The 16,645-nt window shown below is 41.7% G+C and overlaps 1 non-coding gene across 1 annotated transcript; it reads left to right on the forward strand.

Annotated features, from left to right (window-relative positions):
* Window positions 1–10,228: 10,228 nt before the first annotated feature.
* On the forward strand, window positions 10,229–10,335 carry LOC118489940. Its single transcript, XR_004887951.1, has one exon. It is a non-coding gene; the product is annotated as a small nucleolar RNA R71 (small nucleolar RNA).
* The last annotated feature ends 6,310 nt before the right edge of the window (window positions 10,336–16,645 follow it).

The raw sequence follows: 16,645 nt of genomic DNA on the forward strand, positions 1-16,645 counted from the left end.
GATTAATGATGATGTTGTTGAAGAGATTATGGAACCAAAAATGTTATCAATTGCTGCCAAAAATCGATTAGATGGAAGTGTCTCAATTAGGGTTTTTCAAAACCCATATATCCCACAACAAACATGTCACGCGTGTGACAACTCGAGTTTCCAAGATTCCATCTTCGCATTCAATGCACGTTAATTGTTTAAGTTGTTTGTTTACACGACTTGTTTGCTTTGTAACCGTACACGTTTGTGATATGTTAAATCATTATGTGACTTTTGTGTCGATATGATTGGTGATATGATATGTAACATATATGAATAAGTTAAAACCTTAAACTAATTACCTTGTATAAGCTCGACGAAACCAAGTGTTTCACCATAAACCACTTCGACGAAACAGGTGTGTTTCGTCCCACACACCTCGATGAAACAGGCGTTTCGCTGGCCCACTGTTTCGTCGAAGCCCACTAAGGGCCCAGTATGCTAATGTGGGTATATTTACGTGAAACGGCTTCACTCGTCACACTGTTAGCAAATTAGAAACCCTAGAGCTCTCTCTCCCTACTGACGGCGATCCTGTACTCTTGAAGCCCTTTAGGCCGATCAAGTTAGTATTTTCGTTTATCACGGTTAGTGTTTAAAACTATTGCATGATTAATCGATTGTTATCATAGCTAACCATTAATCGAAGACATGATTCATCAATGTTATGTAATGCTTGATCTTATGTTTGGATCCCCTTTTGATTGTTGATGATGATTATTATGATATGAATGAACGATAATGAAACTTGTAAACACTATTCGGATTATGTGACGACAAAATGTTGAATCTGTTAACGTTTAGGGTTCTTGTTGTTGTTAGTTCGAATGGGATGTTGTTCAATGAGATAGGTTGATTGATATTGTAAATCTGTGAATTTGTGTTCATGTAATGGTCATTGTATGTTATAGATCGTTAAGATTAATGTATGGTTCTGTTGTGATTGAATGAATATCGTATGATTGTCGTATGATGATGATCGATGTTAGTGTGTAACGGCTGAGGATGATGGTTAGGGTTTCTGGGTAATCATTAGTTACACAACGTAACTGATGCCTTCCGACGAAACGCTGATGGCGACGAAACGGGTGTGTTTCGCCGGAGGGTAATCACGACGAAATGGGTGTGTTTCGCCGGAGGGTAATCGCGAAGAAATGGGTGCGTTTCGCCGATGGGATGCACGACGAAACAGGGAGTTTCGTCAAAACGGAATTATGACGAAACAGGGCGTTTCGTTTAGTGGGAGTCATGACGAAACAGGGGGTTTCGTCAAGGGTTAGACATGCACAGTGAACTCAGTTAAGTCTGTTAAGGGTTAACTGGGTTAGTTAGCTGTTGTTAAATGATAAGCATGACTTGCATGAACTTGTGTAACTGATAAATACTATGTGTTAGTTGTTACTTGCATGTACATGATGATCTTGCCTATTAGTCGAACATGTGAATGTCAACTGATTTGTGATTTGTGTGTATGTGCAAACTATAGGCTTTGATTGAATTAATTGTGCACAAGTAATTAAGCATACCGAGCAAACCGAGGTGAGTTCACACTTTCTACAAGGCATGGGATTCCCAAGGGTTGGGAATGGGTTAATAAACTAAAATGGAACTCTACATATCCTCCTTAGGTAGGATATGTACGGCCATCCTCCTTGGGTAGGATGCCACTATAATTCCTGCGTATTCTCCTTGGGTAGAACTACGTACGTTCGTCCTCCTTGGGTAGGACAACAACCTTAACTTACTAGACAAAACTCTATCATGAAGTCCCTCCTCTTTATATCGACTTAATCGCCGAGGCCGATGACGAGCGGGTCATTAGTTAATAGCGCTATTAGGTTTAACAAACCTCACACCGTGTCGTTCGAACGGGCGTGTACTAATGGACTATGGCAAACTGTCAGTGATGATAGACACTGATGCAGGGCACAACTTATATTTCGTTAGTAGTCGATATGGTATGGTCTAGTGGTTCACAGGGGAAGCCCCCCCACTGATTATGGTTATGGTTTGGGAAACAAAAGAACTGGTTAACTCGTGGTATACAAAACAACTTATGATTTCAAAGCAAACTGGTAAAACTAAACAACCAACTGTGAACTCGCTCAACTTTGTTGTTGACTCGTTGTTACATGCCTTGCAGGTCAATAGGTACTTTTGAAGCTTGCACGAGGAGGCGTGGACGTTGTGGGACATGGATAGTTATATGCCATGTTAAACATTTATCATACTTTTGAACTTATACTTTGGTTTTAAACATTATGCTTCCGCTTACAACTTAAACTATGTTTTGTTTGGACACCAATTATATTGTGTTTGGGTTTTACATTTATTTATACGCTATGTTCAATATGATTGGTGGCTTGATCCTGGTCAGTCACGCCTCCAAGCGGTGATACTCCGCATGTGGATTTTGGGGGTGTGACAGATTGGTATCAGAGCCATTGGTTATAGTGAACTTGGTTTTAAAAAGGGGAAAAGCTTTTTGGTAAAACCAGACTATAACCTGTACAGTGCTCAACGATCCACAACGACCCTCGCTCCACGTGCAAGCCTCAACATTCTAGGTGGTATGGTTTATGTTTGTATTGCCTACTTGTTAGTTACATAGAACTTTGCTCATGGTATGCTTAGATGAACGTAACAACTGTTGTTTGAGAACACATGTGTGCTTACTCTCTTCTGTCATCGCACTTTCACGAACATCTCTTACTCATGTTTCCTTTGATACGAAGATCATGAGTGGACGCGTTAACCTAACTCAAGCCCAGCTAACGGCTCTAATCAATGAACAAGTTACTGCAGCTCTAGCAGCCGCTCAGGCAGGAGGTATAACCTGCTATTGCAACTTACTCTAGGATCTTTAGATCCTACTCGTGTAAACCAACACTTGTGTTTAACTTTGACTCTTCTTACACACACGACAGGTCAACATGCTCAGCCTCCTGCATGTACCTTCAAAACTTTTATGGACTGTCGACCTACTACTTTCAGTGGCACAGAAGGAGCGGTAGGCCTCCTCCATTGGTTCGAGAAGCTCGAGTCTGTTTTCGAGATGTGTGAATGCCCTGAGGCACGTAGGGTGAAGTATGCTACTGGAACTCTTGAAGGTATATCGCTCACGTGGTGGAACGCTCAGGTTCAAATGCTGGGGATTGTTGCTGCTAACGCCACCCCATGGAATGATTTCAAGGAAGTGATTAAGGAAGAGTATTATAGTCGCGACGACTTCCAAGCTAGAGGTGGAGTTTTTCAACTTAAAGATGACGGGGTCTGAAATCAAAGCGTATACGAAAAGGTCAAATGAACTGGCAATCTTGTGTCCTACCATGGTAGACCCTCCCATCAAACGTATCGAGCTGTATCTCAAGGGTCTTGTGCTAGAAATTCAGAGTCATGTGACCGCGGCTAATCTTGGCACCATCCAGCAAGTCACTCGACTTGCTCATCGTCTCACTGATCAGGCGGTGGAACAGAACAAACTGCCCAAGCGTATTGGTACTACTGCTACAGTCACAACTACTTCTGATGCCCCCAGTGACAACAAGCGCAATGGGATGGGGTCTCAAGCAGCTCAGTCTCAGTCTCAGCAGTGAAAGACTGACGACTACCAAAGTCCTGGTCAGCAATCGTCTGGTAGTCAAGGGCAGGGTGGATACAGGGGAAACCACCCCAAGTGCAACCGATGCAACAGGCATCACAGTGGGCAGTGCAACAAGGGCCGTTGTCTGAGATGTAACAAGTTTGGTCATGAAGTAAAGGATTGCAGGGGCGCACGACCTGTGAATCAGAATCGTCAACAGCAACAGTAAACACCGCAGAATCAGCCGCAGCAGCAGGGTAACAGGGGATGCTTTCAGTGTGGTGCTGAAGGTCACTTCAAGAGAAATTGTCCTCAGTTGAACCAGAACCAAAATAACAACAATAATCAGGGGAACGGAAACAACAATGGGGGTAACAACGGGGGAAACAATGGCGCCCGGGGCCGTGTGTTTGTGATTGGTCAGGGTGATGCAAGGAATGATCCTAACGTGGTGATGGGTAAGTTCTTTCTCGACGACTTTTATGTTACTGTGTTATTTGATTTGGGTGCCGATACCAGCTATGTGTCCTTAATAGTTAGTCAAATGTTAAAGCGCACACCAACACTTTTAAACACCAAACACATGGTAGAACTAGCAAACGGTAAAAATCTTGAAGCCACGCACATAGTTAAGGGTTGTAATCTCGTCTTAGCTGGTCAGACCTTCTCTATCGACCTCATTCGTATCGTTTTGGGTAGTTTCGACATCGTAATTGGTATGGATTGGCTATCTCAACATCGATCAGAGATCCTTTGCAAGGAGAAGATCGTCCGCGTTCCTCGTTCTGGTGAAGAACCTCTAGTGATTCATGGCGACAAAAGTGGTGCCGTGGTGGGCATCATTTCTTTCCTCAAAGTCCAGAAGTGTTTGCGAAAGAGCCACACTGCTATTTTAGCCCTTGTTACTGACACCTCAAAGAAAGAAAAGAAGATCGAAGATATCCCGATTGTGCGTGATTTTCCTGAGGTATTCCCTGAGGAATTACCTGGCCTCCCACCCCATCGTCAGGTTGAATTTCAAATCGAGCTAGCTCCTGGAGCAGCGCCAATAGCTCGAGCAACTTATCGTTTAGCTCCATCAGAACTAGAAGAACTGTCCACGCAACTGCAAGAGCTCTTGGACAAAGGTTTTATTCGTCCCAGCTCTTCACCCTGGGGAGCTCCAGTGCTATTTGTGAAAAAGAAGGACGGTACCTTCAGAATGTGTATTGACTACCGTGAACTCAACAAGGTGACTGTGAAGAACCACTATCCACTTCCACGCATTGATGACTTGTTCGATCAGCTGCAAGGGTCGAGCTACTATTCGAAGATTGACCTGAGGTCAGGTTACCATCAACTGAGAGTCCGAGACGAGGATATCTCTAAGACAACATTCAGGACTCGCTATGGGCATTACGAGTTCCTGGTCATGCCTTTTGGGCTGACAAACGTGCCTGCAGTCTTCATGGATCTTATGAACAGAGTGTGCAAGCCTTACCTGGACAAGTTTGTTATTGTTTTCATCGACGACATCCTGATCTATTCTAAGAGTCAGGAGGAACACGAGCACCATCTACGGCTTATTTTGGAACTCCACCGAACAGAACAGTTGTATGCTAAGTTTTCGAAATGCGACTTTTGGCTTCGTGAAGTCCACTTTCTAGGCCATGTGGTAACAAGGATGGGATTCATGTTGATCCATCCATGGTAGACTCAATTAAGATCTGGTCTGCACCCCGTACACCAACAGAAATCCGCCAATTCTTGGGTTTGGCGGGCTACTACAGAAGGTTCATCAAGGATTTCTCCAAGATTGCGCAACCTCTCACTTCACTAACTCAGAAGGGAGTCACCTACCGTTGGGGTAATCCACAAGAAACAGCATTTCAGCACTTAAAGGATAGACTTTGTAGCGCACATATTCTTTCCTTGCCAGAGGGCACAGACGATTTCGTGGTTTATTGTGACGCGTCAATTCAGGGTCTTGGCTGTGTGTTGATGCAACGGGATAAAGTCATTGCGTACGCCTCACGCCAATCTTACGATCAATCTTGGATCCCAAGACTACTCACACACTCTATGATGGATGATGGATGATGGTGGTGGATGTGGGTTGTGATGGTGGTGGTGGGTGGGTGAAGTGTGAGAGAGGTGGTTTGCCAAGGGATGGTTTGCAAATGAGCCAAGCACCCCTATTTATAGTCTGCACAGAAGCCCGGACACGGCCCCATGTCTATTGGGCACGACCCCGTGTCCATCCATCTTCTCTTTCTTCATTAATTGCAGTTTGTCCGCATTAGTTGACCACGCCCCCGTGTCCACTGGGCAGACCCATGTGCAGAAGCGTATCTGTACTATCAAGATTTCCCCAGATTCTGCGAATCTTAGAGTTGACCACGGCCCCGTGTCCGCTGGGCACGCCCCCGTGGTGGGTGATAGAAGCTTCTATAACTTTGTCTTTTCTGCAGACACTTGGGCACGCCCCCGTGCTCATTGAGCACGAGGCGTGTTCAGCCTTCTGTTCTCTTGTTTTTGCTTGGGAAGATGCTGTCGGGGGGTCGGGCATGCCACGTTCGTTCATTTTCTTGTATTTATGTTCGATTTAGCTGCGTTTTTGCTTCTTTTGTTCATTTGAGCTTATTTAATCCTGAAAATATAAAAGGAAGACAAAAACACACTTTTTCCAACATTAGTACTAAAAAAGGGTTAGTTCTATGCCATATTTGATGTAATTTATATGTTGCATTTTGCGCACATCAAATACCCCCACACTTCAATCTTTTCTTGTCCTCAAGCAAAACTCTTTATAATGTGGCTTTACACTCCCAAATGGAACATGTAGAAGAGAAGGTTTTTGGGCTTGTCATAGAGTGTCGGGATTTCCAAGATTCTTTATTAAGTTTTATTTTTATTTATTTACAATCCTATTCGTCATGATTTGTTTAAAACATTACATAAGATAAATTACTTATTAGGGCATAACATGCCTTTTTAAAATTCCATTTATATAAAAGTTCACATACCTCACGGGGGATCACTCAACACTCGGCCGAAGGTATATTTTAGTGAAACACTCGAGAGCGGCATGGAACTTACTCCTACCATAAGCTTGCCAAGCAATCAATCCTCCTCCTTTTTAACTATACACCTTTGTAAATATCAAGAGGACTTTTGGGGGAAGGGTTAGGCTTGGGTTAAAGTTAGGTGGTTGGGTTAGTGGTTAGTAGAAAAGGGCAAAAGGCGTAAAAAGCGTCGGTTTTCGTAAGACTTTTTATTTTTGTAACTTTTTATTTTGATGAAGCAATTCTTCAAACAAAGTTCTTTTTTGATAAACTTGTTTGTTTATTTCTTTTGGCTTCATCATTATATATATATATATATATATATGTATTTGATATGGAGTCATAAGAAAAACCGAGATTTGTTACTAAAATAAAGGGTTTAAAATGAAAAAGGGTTTTGGTGGGTAAAAGGGTGTTTGTTTTGGGTTAAGAAATGAAAAGGTTTAGGCTCAAAGGGGTTAACTAGGGGGATTTTGGGTAGGTGGTAAAAAAAAGAAAAATAATGGTGTAGAAATAAAAAGGGTTAGTCCTAATGCCTCCATCATTTACTTACTCGGGTTTAAGTTGGTAAGGACCGGGAATGTATCGTCATGGCAAGTTCTAGAGTCGTAAGAACCAAACGGTTATTCACACAAGAAACGAAAAATGAGCATTTAGTTTAAAGATGTGTATTTGTATGCTCAATAAAGGTTCAAAACTCACTTTTTGTGGGAATGGGTTTTTTTATGTGATCAAGTATATATAATCAAATTTTAACTAGATTTGTCATGTCGTTTCATAATTTTCTTATGTTGGTTCTTTTTATCACGACGCTATCGGTTGTAAATTTGTAAAAATATAACCTTTTTAGAACTTGAAATTCCCAAATTAAATCTAGACAAGTACAAAAAGTTGAAAAAATTTTGAAAAAAAAAATTGGGGTGATTAGCGGTTCCAATAGAGTTTTGTGTAAGGCTTGTAATTAGGACTTGCAAGATTCAAGGTTTTAGCATCCCCCCCCCCCAACACTAAATTACACATTGTCCTCAATGTGTCCCAAAAATAAGTTTTTAGGTTGATTGAATGTGTAAAAGGGTGTGAAAAAGCAAAAAATTATGTTACTGGGCGTCTGGACACGGCCCCGTGGTGTCCGGGCACGGCCCCGTGTTCAGATCGCCAGTAAAAGAAAGTAACAAAAAGAAACAGAAGCCTGGGCACGGGGGCGTGTTCAGCGAGCACGCCCCGTGTCCAGTTACCTGAACTGGGTATTTTCTGCAGATGGTTGAGCACAGGGCGTGTTGGCTGAGCACGGCCCCGTGCTGAACTTGCTGTAATGAAGAAAAATTTGTCGAGTGGCCCTGTTTTTGTGCATGGGGTGCTGGTTCAGGTTTCCCTTGGTATCCTTCACCATCCCGAGTGTGTTTTATTCCTGAAAATTAAAACTAAACTAGAAAACATAAAAATTAATTTAAACTACGGATAGTTCCGCGGAATGCCTCCGTGGTGGGCCACGTTTTTAAGGGTCCTTGGCTAGACCCAAAGCCTAGTCATATGTTACCCAAGTGGGATGTTTTGCATCCCATGTTGCACCATCGGAGAGCATCATCCAAACTTGAGTCTATGACCTTCATGTAATTGACCGGGTTGTCGTCTTCTACTCTCCTCCCAACTCCAAACTTCATTTCCTTGTCCCCAATCCTCAATGTTAGTGTTCCACCATTCATGTCTACCACTGCTTGGGACGTAGCTAGGAATGGCCTCCCTAAGATGAGCGGTACTTCGGTATCTTCCTCCATATCTAGTATGACAAAGTCGGCCGGGAAGACAAATTCGCCGACTTTGACCAATAGATTTTCAACGACACCATTGACTTTATTACTTCGGGTACATATCCTTCGTCTTCAAGATCATGGGCAAGCACCTCTTCTACAAAGTTCTCCAATGGATAGAGCGTCTTTGATTCGTGTTAAGGGGCTGCAGTTTCGTGGCAACTTCATTTTTGATGATGGAGGATGAGGATTTTTGGTTATGTATTGTTTTGTCTACTAAATATCTTTTCATGATGTATAGTAGGTTAGGTTGATGTGATGTTATAGGTACTTTTATGTTTGTTGGCTTACATATATGGGGCGTGTCCTGTATATGAACTAGTGTGGAACTCATCCTCACTACTTGTACTTATTTGCGGTTGTTTATAATAGATTCACTGGGTTAACCCGTTACCCAAAAAAAGATTTTCAACGACACCTTGTGGATATTTGACGGACCTATCGGCGAGTTGTATGCTCATTTTTGTAGGGCTTGTTTTCCCTAGGCCGAGTCAGTTGAACATTGATGCGGGCATGAGGTTGATGCTAGCCCCGAGGTCAGCTAGTGCATTGCGAATGGGGGATTCCCCAATCGAACAAGGAATTGTGAAGCTTCCAGGGTCAATCTTATTTTGCGGGAGTTTGCTGAGTAGCAAGGTGGAGCATTCTTCGCCTAAATTAACTAATTGCACTGATTCAGTTTTCCTTTTATGAGTGAGGAAGTTCCTCATAAATTTTGAATATTTAGCTATTTGAGTTAGGACTTCGATAAATGGAATATTAACATGCAATTGTTTTAGCAAATTTTCGAACTTTGCGAATTGCTCATCGGTCTTTTGGCGAATTAATCGACCGGGGTATGGAACCAGAGGATTTTTGGTGGGCTCTTGAATTGGTGGAGAAGCCTTCTCTTGTTGGGACGTGGGTGGATTTGTGGTTTGGCTAGTTGGCTTCTTTCAGTTGGAGGCAATGGAGCTTTCTCGGGACCCACGGTACGGTTTCTCAATGTGATGAGATGTACTTGCGCCTTTGGGTTGGTTTCAGTATTACTTGGTAACGCGCCTTGTGGTCTCTCGGAGAAATTTTGAGCTATTTGATTTAATCGTTTTTCAATGTTTTGAATACTAGCTTGTTGATTTCTAAAATTCGATTCCAATTGTTGAAATTGATCTGAGTTTTTCTTTTCGGTGTCGGAGATGAGGCGAGATATGGTATCTTCAAGCCTTTCTCGTCCCCCTTGTTGTTGAGAGAAATTTTGTGACTCGTTTCTTGGTTGTTGAAAGTTTGTTCTTTGATTTAGATTTTGTTGGTTACTACTATTGTTGGGTTCTCTCCAACCAAGGTTAGGGTGGTTACGACATCCTTGGTTGTAGGTACCCGTTGGAGGACCCGACGGCCTAGGTCTATTATCAATGTAGTTTACCGATTCTGTTTGATTATCTACTTCTTTCATACAACTCCAACTTTCATGTGGCCCACCACACCCCTCACAAGCCATAACCGAGGCCGTTTTTGCCATCTCTAGCTTTTTGATTTTTGAAGAAAGGGCCTCGATTTGGGCTTGTAAAGAAGTGCTTTCATCAACCTTCTGGGCGCCCAGGGCAATAGATTTACTGCCTCGGGGAGTGTGCCACTGAAAATTGGTTTGAGCAATTTCCTCAATTTGATTATATATTTCATTTGGGCGACGATTACCTAAAAGTCCCCCGGAGCTAGAGTCAAGTGTTTGTCTTGTGTGTGGCAACAACCCATTATAGAAAGTGGATACTTGTTGCCATACCGCAAGACCGTGATGAGGACACTTTCTTAGTAGCTCCTTGAACCTTTACCAAGTTTCATATAAGGATTCCCCATCCTCTTGCGAATATGTATTAATTTCAGTCATTAATTTAGCCGTTTTAGTAGGAAGGAAATACTTATATAGAAACTTTTGGGCTAGTTCATCCCAGGTGTTTACTGAGCCAACTGGGAGGGTATTAAGCCAAGCCTTAGCTCGGTCTTTTAGTGAAAATGGAAAAATTCGAAGGCGGATGGCGTCGTTTGATGCTCCATTGATCCGAAAGGTATCACATATTTCTAAGAAATTAGTAATATGTAGATGGGGATCCTCGTCCGCAAGCCCATGGAAGGTTACGGAGTTTTGAAGCATCTGTATCAAATGCGGCCGAAGTTCAAAGTTGTTGGATTCGACATTCGGTGCATTGATAGCGGCGCCGAGGTTACCTACGGTGGGTCGAAGGTAATCCATGAGGGTACGTTGGTCCGTCATTGGAAGTGGGTCCCCCGAGACTTTCTCTTGGTTTTTAGCTTTAAGTCTTCTTCTTAGAAAGCGTTCGGGTTCGTCTAGGGGTTCTTTTATGTCTCTACTAGAACTGGAGCTCATACAATGCGTGAGAAGTTCAGTTGTGGCGTCTGGGCTCCAAGTCCTGCAATAAAAACACAAAGAACGTTGGTCAGAAGCTTCACCACGGCCCCGTGCTCAGATGAACACGGCCCGTGGTCGGAGATACAGTGATTGTTTTCCGGATCCCTGTTACTGGGGAGCTTGACACGGCCCCGTGCTCAAGTCTCTGTAACTCGGAAAATAAAAACTGCCAGTAACAATATTGGGCACGGCCCGTGTCCGACCAGGCACGGCCCGTGCTGAGCTCTGCAGAAGCTGACAAATTAAGAAAAATCCTGAAAAAAATTAGAAAAATAAGAAAAACGATTAGGCCGTTGATTCCTAACTTTTTTAAAATCCTTGTGTCCCCGGCAACTGCGCCAAAAACTTGATGCGCGTGTGGAATCGTATGTTTTTATATATATTTTTTATCCCTTTTTACACGTTAGTCAAGTTTTAAATTTATAAAACACGATATTTTACTAACACCAAAACACATATGGGCAAAACCGTAACCTATGATTTTGAAACCGTAGGTGACGGCGTGAAAAGGAAGTGGCACGTGACACATTTGTTGTGGGATATATGGGTTTTGAAAAACCCTAATTGAGACACTTCCATCCAATCGATTTTTGGCTGCAATTGATAATATTTTTGGTTCCATAATCTCTTCAACAACATCATCATAATCATCTACAACTCACACCAAATCCTCATGTCTTCATCATTTTTTCAAGCTTTTGAAGATTGTACGAGCGTCATGAGCACTAGATTTCCTGTAACCGTCTCCGGGAATAGGGTTTATGTGTGAAACATTGGTTTGCTTATTGTTACGACTTTTTGGATTAGGATTCGATTAAACCTTCGGTTAGTCGTTCTTATTGTTTCTTGTTTGATTAAACAATATTTGATTATCGTAATCATTTTTGTTGATCAATTATTTGGTTTGTTCATCAACGATTGGGATTAACTTCTAAATTGTCATTGTCTTAAACCTTTAATCATTGAACTTGATTATGTTTATGAAATCTAAGATCGGTAATTAATTGGATTCCTATTCATTTGCATCAATCCTTCAGTTTCGATCGTGGATCATTGCAATCAAATATACTATCCGTTAATTATTTATCAAAACAAGTTTTTATCAAATCATGTCTATGTGATTTCCAAATAGTCCTAATTAAGTAACGTGATTTTCTGCATAACCTGAAAATCCGGAGATTGGTCCTTTTCTCATAATTGTTTACAACTCTAATTTACATTTTTTTCATTTTTCATCGTTTTCAATCACTTTCAACCTCTTTCAAGCCTTTGTCCCAAACCTTTCCCTTCCCGGGTTTCCCATCCCCACACTTGGGCGACATTGTCCCCAATGTATCATGTTTAACAAAGACAGAACCCGGGAATACCAACTAACAAACATCATGAGTGACCATTCCTAAAACAACTCATTTAACACATTCCATAACACATAAAGTTTACATCACCAAATACGACAAACACACCAAAACAAGAAAAATAAAAATGTTCAAATAAAGTACAGAACGAGCACGTAGACCTGATCGATGGTGCAAATCAGTGAGTGCTCAGTCGTATGATGGCTTCGGTCCACTATAATAGCCGCCTAGGGTGTCGTAAAAGGAGCTCATATCAAATATATCCGCCAAACCTCTGGTTGGCGGGTCTTGTTGTTGAAACGGATACGAGCTCTGGAATAGTGGCGCGGAGTACTCTCTTGGAACCCACATAGAACTGTGGACTTGTGGCGTGGGGTGTCGTTCCATACTAGGCTAATACGGCGACAACTAACTGCAATCCACGTAAGGTGGATTTTGTACATAGGGCACTCCATTGTAATAATCTATGTGTCGCCTTGTTTGATTTTCATCATAGGCCCATAAATTCAGATTCATTTCATTTATGATATGCACCGCACATTGATGAGCCATTAACTCACTGTGCTGCTGCTCCTGTTCAGCACCCAGCCTCGAACCCTGATCATAAATTGACTGCTGAAAGGGTTCCCAAGTAACATATTCAGGTGGACACATACTTTCCACCTGAGCCTCGTCATCAAAGACACCCCATGAGTAAGCCGACTGTCTTGGCTCTGACCGTACCTGATGCGCGTGAGGTGTCGTATGTTTTTATATATATATATTTTTAGCCCTTTTTACACGTTAGTCAAGTTTTAAATTTATAAAACACGATGTTTTACTAACACCAAACACACATATGGGCAAGTGCACCCATCGTGAGCGTAGTATAGTGTTGGTAAGATACCGAGGTCGTCCAAGGACACAAGAGCTTTTAATACCGGTTTATCCTCAACGTCTAATCAAATCAAAAGTTTAGAAAAATGTTTTAAACTAGAAAATAAAAACTAAAAATGCTTAAAAATAAAAATAAAAATGAAAACAGATAGTCAAGATGAATCACTTGGATCCGACTCGTGTTTAGTGTAACCTTTGATTATTTCCGCACTTTTGCACTTTTTAAGAGATTATCTTAGTTATTGTAGTAGGTGATGTGTGTAAAATGCAACATATAAATTACATCAAATGAGGCATAAAACTAACCCTTTTTAAGTACTAATGTTGGAAAAAGTGTGTTTTTGTCTTCCTTTTGTATTTTCAGGATTAAATGAGCTCAAATTAACAAAAGAAGCAAAAAGACAGCTAAATCTAACATAAATACAAGAATAGGATCAAAAGTGGACTGCCCGACCCCTCGACAGCATCCTCCCAAGCAAAACAAGAAAAACAGAAGGCTAAACACGCCCCGTGCTCAGCGAGCACGGGGCCGTGCCCAAGAAGCAGCAGAAAAGACAAACATGTAGAAGCTTCTATTGCTCACCACGGGGCCGTGCCCAGTGAACACGGGGGCGTGCCCAAAGTACTGCAGGCGCATTAAGTGTAATTGCGAATTACAATTAATGAGGAGAGATAGTGTCAGACAGGCACGGGGCCGTGCCCAGCGGACACGGGGCCGTGCCCAGGCCTCTGTTCAGCCTATAAATAGGAGTGCTTGGATTCATTGCAACTCATCCCTTGGCACACCACCTCTCTGACACTTCATCCACCACCCACCACCATCACAACACCATCATCCACCACCATCATCCATTGTCCATCATAGAGTGTGTGAGTCATCTCGGGATCCAAGATTGATCGTAAGAGTTCTTGACAATCAAGGCCAGTTTGCCTATGTCTCTTACATCACTTGGTGAAGACAAGTGTTTAGTATAATACTTTTTATTTTTAATCTTTTGCATTTCTTAATTGGTTTTGTATTAATGACTTTAATAACTAGTTGCTTATGTTGAAGGTGATTCTTCCTTATCGTTTGTCCGTGGTGTCTTGGCATTATTTGACTGTCTATATAAAATAAAATAAAAGATTTTCACCAGGTAGGCCCCTCTTTTGAAGGTGACGTTACCCTCAACCCAGTAGTTTGAGTCAGCAAGGATACAATCCTAAAGGGTCGGATTATTGAAAGATAATTAATTAAGTTAGTAATGCATAATGTGGTAGGCCGCTCTTTTGAAGGTGACGTTACCCTCGGCTAAGTAGTCTGAGTCAGCAGGGATACAGTCCTAGGTAGCCGGGTTAAAGTTCTAATAGTAGCTTACATATGAGGGGATCAAAGAGTTTGGACCCCCGCCATCCAATACCAGTGGGTATTGAAGGAGGTCCTACTAAATTTGACCCAGGTCCTTGCAGGATCTATACACTGAACAAGGCAAGACTCTTACCAAACCATTCCCTTAACCCCCAACCAGGTAGCCAACATATCTCCATATAGACCGTGGAGATATGAATGCTGAAAATCTTTTATTTTATATGGACAGTAAAATAACGCCAAGACACCACGGACAAATGATAAGGAAGATTCACCTTCAACATAAGAAACTAGTTATTAAAGTCATCAATACATAACCAAATAAAAAGTGCGAAAAGATTAAAAATAAAAAGTATTACACTAGACACTTGTCTTCACCAAGTGATGTAAGAGACTTAGGCAAACATGGCCTTTGATTGTCAAGAACTCTTACGATCAATCTTGGATCTTGAGACTACTCACACACTCTATGATGGATAATGGTGGTGGATGTGGGTTGTGATGGTGGTGGTGGGTGGGTGAAGTGTGAGAGAGGTGGTTTGCCAAGGGATGGTTTGCAAATGAGCTAAGCACCCCTATTTATAGTCTACATAGAAGCCCAGACACGGCCTGTGTCCATCCATATTCTCTTTCTTCATTAATTGCAATTTGTCTGCATTAGTTGATCACGCCCCCGTGTCCGCTGGGCACGACCCGTGTGCAGAAGCGTATCTGTACTATCAAGATTTTCCCAGATTCTGCGAATCTTAGAGTTGACCACAGCCCCGTGTCCGCTGGGCATGCCCCCGTGGTGGGTGATAGAAGCTTCTACAACTTTGTCTTTTCTGCAGACACTTGGGCACGCCCCCGTGCTCATTGAGCACGGGGTGTGTTCAGCCTTCTGTTCTCTTGTTTTTGCTTGGGAAGATGCTGTCGGGGGGTCGGGCATGCCACGTGCGTTCCTTTTCTTGTATTTATGTTAGATTAGCTGCCTTTTTGCTTCTTTTGTTCATTTAAGCTCATTTAATCCTGAAAATACAAAAGGAAGACAAAAACACACTTTTTCCAACATTAGTACTAAAAAAGGGTTAGTTCTATGCCATATTTGATGTAATTTATATGTTGCCTTTTGCGCACATCAGTACCGGTTCTTCAACTTGTGCACTTGAACCTTCACCAATCACTACACCCGCTTCTCTTTTCCGCCTCATCACTTCCTCATGCTCGAGTCCTGGTCATCCATTTCACCTCTACTAGGTGCTTGCTTCCCCCATTGGAGCACCTTCAGCTTCACATCATCACCAAATTAGATTTTATGCCACAATTTCGTCTTTTTGTAAGCAATTTTCTCGCTCTTACAAACATCCGCCAGTGCGAATATAATGTGCGGCTTGCTAAACGCGTACTCCTCATGTCGGAGTGCCCCGTGCTTCTCCAATAATGCACTTAACAGTTGTGCGTGTGGGATTAACTTTTTATTTTTCTGATTTCGTCCGTGCCACACATGCATTATCACAAGCTGCCTGAATGAGAGATGTAACTTACCAGTCATCAATACGTATATGTAACACCCTGTGTTTTCATACTTTCCATATTTAGAAATCATTGCTTGAAATTCTATTTTTTGGAAATCTTGTATTCCTTGTAATCGTATTTTATTGTATCGTTGTAAATCCAAGAATTTGATCATAATGAAACGAATCTTTTATACATCGTTTATACTTGTTTATACATTGATACGTGCACTGGTTTGATACATGGTTCGTAATTCGTATAAACGTAGGCTTAACTCATAAACAATGATCGTGTATTCGTAATCCTTAAATCTTCATACATTTAAACACTTAGTTATTTGATTATAAGATTAAGTTGTATGTTTTTTTTCACTTGATCATACCAAACTATAAACCATACATACTTGTTACATTTCACGTGTTATACATACCTATGTTATCACACTTTTTGCTAAATTAAAACATGTCATTTATGCATTTTGGACCTCGTTACAAGTTACATACATACTAGACACCATGTAACACTTTATTAAACATCAAATATATACCTTCTAATGTCAAAAAAATAAAATAAAATAAAAATTATAGGGTTGTTAACAGCCTTGCATCAGCCCACTTAATTTCCTTGTTTTGAGTTATTTAGCCCACTAAACACTTCTAAAGCCCAACCCAATGAAACCCTAATCCATCCCCTATATAACCCA

This window comes from Helianthus annuus, chromosome 2 (assembly GCF_002127325.2).
Source record: "Helianthus annuus cultivar XRQ/B chromosome 2, HanXRQr2.0-SUNRISE, whole genome shotgun sequence".
NCBI lineage: Eukaryota > Viridiplantae > Streptophyta > Magnoliopsida > Asterales > Asteraceae > Helianthus > Helianthus annuus.